The 5,229-nt window shown below is 41.0% G+C and overlaps 1 pseudogene; it reads right to left on the reverse strand.

Annotated features, from left to right (window-relative positions):
• Positions 1-2,909: 2,909 nt before the first annotated feature.
• On the reverse strand, positions 2,910-4,293 carry LOC103206673 (annotated as a pseudogene).
• Between the last annotated feature and the right edge of the window lie 936 nt (positions 4,294-5,229).

Genomic DNA, 5,229 nt, shown 5'->3' on the forward strand with positions numbered 1-5,229 from the left:
CCCAGCTACATACTTTGTGGCGTCCAGTGAAAAACAAAACTGCAGGGCCCTTACCGGACACAGAGCCTAAGGTATTTGACTGCTAACCAAAACATTAGCAGTTCAAACTGGCCGTCTACTCTGCAGAAGGAAGAGGGGCAATCTACTTCCTTAAAGATTTACCACCCCAGAAATCCATTGGGAGTTGGAATTGACTCAATGGCAGTGAGTCTGGTTTGGCTTTGGTTTATTAAAAAAAAGAGAGAGAGAGAGAGAGATGCTCTGGTTGTGCAGTGGTTAAAGCATTCACTGCCAACCAAAATGTCAGTGGTTTGAACCCACCAGCCACTCCAAGGAAAGATGAGGCAGTCTGCTTCCGTAACTATTGATAGCCTTGGAAACCCTATGGGGAAAGTTCTATTCTGTCCTATAGGGTTGCTATGAGTCAGAATCAACTTGATGGCAGTGGATTTGATTTTGGAATTGTTAAAAATCATTAAGAATCTTAAGATGGAGACAGCAGAAAATTAAACAAAGCTGTGGAGTCTCTGGCAGCATAGTGCCTAAGGCATTTGACTGCTAACCAGAAGGCTGGCAGTTCAAACCCACAAGCCACTCCCTGGAAAGAAGGTTGGGCAATCTAATTCCATAGTGATACCGCCTTGGAAACCCAAGGAGGGGTTGCTATGAGTTGAGTCCTACTCAGAGGCACATAACAACAACAACAACAAGTGGAGTCTTCTAAGTGTGGGTTCTTGTACAGTTGTACAGGTCACACACACATGAAGCCAGACCTGCCTTCCAATGTTTCTTCCTCTTGAGTTCTAAACACCTCTAAAGATGTACACTACATTGTTTTCATCAACCCTGAAACGTTTTTTCTGCCCACAACAATCTCTAGTAATTTTTTGCTGACAGCTTAGCTCCATAGGTTTATCTTGTGCTCTACTGACAACTGTTAGTCTCTCACCTCATCCCCTCAGTCATCAAGATATCAGCTAGAGTGATTGTGCAATGTGTTACCTGGGAAGCCTTTGAACTGTCATATCCTCTCTCAAAGAACAACCTCAGTAATCCTGGTTTCATTTCTGTAGACAAATCCATTAGTAATTGGCCAGGGAAAACCCATGTGCATGGACAATGTGAATCATAGTATCTTGTCAAGTAACATTGCTGACAGAGCACCTAGGAATAGAACTGGACCCTGGATAAAGTATGCTCAGCTGAGCAGTTGTTTTTTGTCTTCCTCCAAAAAGGCAGAGAAACATTTAATTTCTCATTATCTAGAACCAATAAAACATTTGAATCAATAAAATGCAGCCTAAAAATAAAGTCACACAGTCCCTTTGGAACACCGCTTGACTTAAAACAGACCTAAGTGGAATATTCCTTAATTACTTCTGTTTCATAATACTTTCTGACCCCCTTTTCTCAGGCATGTTTGATTCTCCAGTGTATTTCTAGGTATTGTCTTTAGCCATTTAAATCTGTTTCCAATCTACAGATATCATCATTCATCCTACCAAACAACTGTGTGTCTTGGCATAAAGTAAAGTTTTCAGAAATACAATATCAAGTTTATTACTGTTTATATAATTAGATATATAACTAGTATTTTAAGTTGCTGGAGTTGTTTAGAAAAGTTTGAAGAGTTTCATTTATCAACAAATTTAAAAAAATCTATGCTTTATGTTATGTTCTTGAAGCACTTGGCACAAACTACATTTCAAAAATTAAAATCATAGTTAAAATGCACTATAGGAGCTCATTATTTAAGGGTATACTTACAGAATTCCTTTGTACATTTTATCATTATTTTCAAAATAATTATTCTGTAGTTAATATTTTTCTGAGAGTAGATACTATATATATTCTTAAAGAATTATATCCAAACTGCATCCTCTGAGATAGATAAATTAGATTTAGAAGCATAACATTCCACTCATTCAACCTTATAGAAACCTTGTCAAAAACATTCAAGTGGAGAAGCCAAGGTCTTGACATGAAATTAATTGCAATGAATATAATATAGCAAGAACTGGGCAGAATTAATATAGCCTCAACACCTGTGTCACATGTTTTTCTGATTTTAAAAAAGGGGAGGAGGCAGGGATAGATATATAGACACCTATGCCTGAAAACTCTAGGCTATTTCTTAAAATTAAATGAGAATGTAAGAATATATATATAATTCTTCCTAGTTTTCAATGTAAATAGAGTGCAAGACTTTGTAGTTATAATAAAAAGAGCACAAAACTTGGGGGTTAGAAGGCCTGAGTTTTAACCTCAGCTATATTACAATTAAGGAGCCCTGGTGGTGCAGTGATTAAAGAACTCATCTGCTAATCAATAGGTCACAGGTTCAAATTCACTAGCCACTCCACAGGAGAAATAGGTAATATTTGGCAGTCTGCTTCTGTAAAGATTAATAACCTTGAAAACCCTAGGGGCAGTTCTACTCTGTCCTATGGGGCCACTACGGATCAGAATTGACTTGACTGCAGCAGATTTTTGGTTTGATATTATAACTCTGTGATTTGGGGCAATACACAAGGTATCAGTGTCTTTGTCAATAAATTTTCTTTAAACCACCAGAACTTTCTTCTCAAGCAATGCTGGGTGGGTTCAAATCACCAGCATTTAGTCAGCCAGACTGTTTGTGCCATCCAAACATCAGTCTTTTTGTTTGTTTTTTCCCATACCAAAAAAAAAAAAAGTTTCTATTTTATTGTTCCTTCTTGTAATAAAGGGAAGAGGATAAAACCACAAGTAGCTCTGTCTCCCCGATAGCCCCCACCAAACCCCACTGTGCAAACTGATTGCTTGATTTGGGGGTACCTAGCCTCGAGGTAGCTGCAAGGAGCCCCCTCCCGAACATGTGCCTGAGTGGGAATGGGGAGACAAGTGAAGAAAGGTGTTTGGCGATTCCTTTATCCAGTGCCCCACCTAGTCTTCTGGCCCTTTGGACTTCTTTCTATGTTTTGCTGGTGGCTTCTGAGTACTGTGGGATTGGCACAGGTTGGCACAGAGTAGCACCACTTGGGCCCAGCCAGCATAAGGTCCACATAGACTCTGGAAGAAGTTTCCCAGTTCCTGTTAGCCAGGGGGCCCAGACTCTTGGACTGGCTGTGGTGGGGTGCCAGCTGTAGTCACATTGGGCAATCTGCCACATATGGATGTCCACAGGCACAGCCTGGGGCTTGTTCAGGGCCATCAGGCAGATGTAGTCAGCCACCTTGGTGCCCACCCCAGGCAGGGTGCAGAGGGCCTTGTGGGCATCCTCCGAGGGGGCCTTACACAGCTGCTGCAGCAAGGGCAGCCCTCCCTGTTCTTCCAGGATAGCTCCGGCACTGGCACTCACTTAGTGGACACGGTACCCCAGGCCCAGCTTCCAGAGGTGGGCCTCCACCTTGCGTCCAGCCAGAGCCTGCAAGCTGGGGAAGCCACAGTAGGTGACATCATCGAGCTGGATGAGCCGAGGTCCAAAGGCCTGGCAGAGCCACTCCACCATACCAGTGATGTGGGCGATGTTGTCGTTGGAGGAACAGATGAAGGAGAAAAGACATTCGATCGGGTCCTGCCGTAGAAGCCATACTCCTGGGAATTTCTGGGCCACCTCTTGGAAGTGGGGGTCCACAGAACCTCAGTGGTAATACAGTTGGCCCAGACTGACATCCACTGAAAGTATCTGCGCACAGCCTGTAGCTCCGCTAGCGTGGGCTTGCCGACCTGGCTCTTGTTCCCTTGGTACACGGTGCAGTAGACCTCTCCTTCATCTGGGTCAATGTCCATACTTGGTTTGCCAGCACGCCACTCCAGTGTACAGGGCTTTGTTCTCCACCTGAGCCTCAGGCACAGCCCTAGTACTCAATTTCCCTTCTAGCACCCTTTCGGTTCCCTCCCATCTAACAACCATTCCATTTACAAAACTAGTTCACAAACTGCAAAATAAAAGTACATTGGTTCTCTCTTGATCCGACAACACTGTCCAGAAGGCTTATTATCTCTACTTTCTAAAGGAAATGCCTGTTTCCTCTTTTGCACCCTGAGGTTTCTCACCACCCCCAACATTCCTTTGCACAATCCAGGAAGAGCCAGGATCCAGGGTTCCAGAGGAGGGGCCTCCCAGGTGCAACCACTCACCCGAAGGACTGTCCAGGAGCCAGAAACAGGTCCAGGCGCAACTCAGAACGTGGACAGGGCATGGAGACCCAGAGGCAGGGATGGAGAACAGAGTATGATGACACATGCACTGTCCTTTGACCTGTTGAGACTATCGGAAGCGTGCAAAAGCGCATCTTCCACCTTCGCCATGGGCTTAGTTTTTATCAGAAATGAGAAGTAGTCTTTGCTATGAGCTTTTCAGCTAAATTTAAAAATGTCTCCTTTTATTTTGAAAGTCTTTTTCACAAAGCTATTATGCAAAGGTATAATTAAAGCAACGAATTGATACAAATTTCACGTTTCTTTTTACTCTCTGCCTATTCATTTGGGAAAGTAATACCGCAGGAAAAATGCACATGCACACAAACACGCACACAGACAATGGGAAAAAAGATCAAAATGGCATTTTTTCTAAATTACTGTTTGGAATTTTTCAATAAAATTCAACGTGTTTTGTGTTCTATTAATTTTTTTTTTTTTTTTTTCAGTTTTTGAAAATATTTTTGAAAAAAAAAAAAAAAAAGTTTGTGATTACTAACCAGAATGTTGTATTCTTTTTCAAGCAAAAGTCATACTTAATGTGTCTCAGTCTGCCTTGTTCCTCTTTCCATTCCGCTCCTTTCTTCAGCTTGATGTATGAAATCATTCAGATAATTTCTATTGGCCTGATTCCTACATTCAACATACCTTACATACTTCTAGGTCTCTAGGATTATAACTTTTTAAATAGCAATTATATTTCATTTTCTTTCTGGCATAATTTTCTTTAGACCAAATAACTTGTCCTGCATTTAATAATGTTTTAAAAATACATTTTCTTTATCTGAAAAGAGCATTTATCTGATAACATGTTTATTCAAACTTGACAGGAAAAAAATCTTTACTTTTTAATATTCAGAAAAGCATATCACAGTAGCTTCTTGAAGCTTCTGATGTATTTTTTTTAATTATTTGCCTTTCCTAATAATTAAACTTGTTTTATCTAATCATATTTGCATATTATGTCCTACCACAGGTTTTGGGCTACAGTTTCATATGTTATTTTCAAGTCCTAAAAACAAATGTTCTCTTTGTGTTTATTACGGT

The sequence above is a fragment of the Orycteropus afer genome, unplaced genomic scaffold, assembly GCF_000298275.1.
Source record: "Orycteropus afer afer isolate SDZICR_OR568_19922 unplaced genomic scaffold, OryAfe1.0 scaffold00326, whole genome shotgun sequence".
NCBI classification, from domain to species: Eukaryota; Metazoa; Chordata; class Mammalia; order Tubulidentata; family Orycteropodidae; genus Orycteropus; species Orycteropus afer.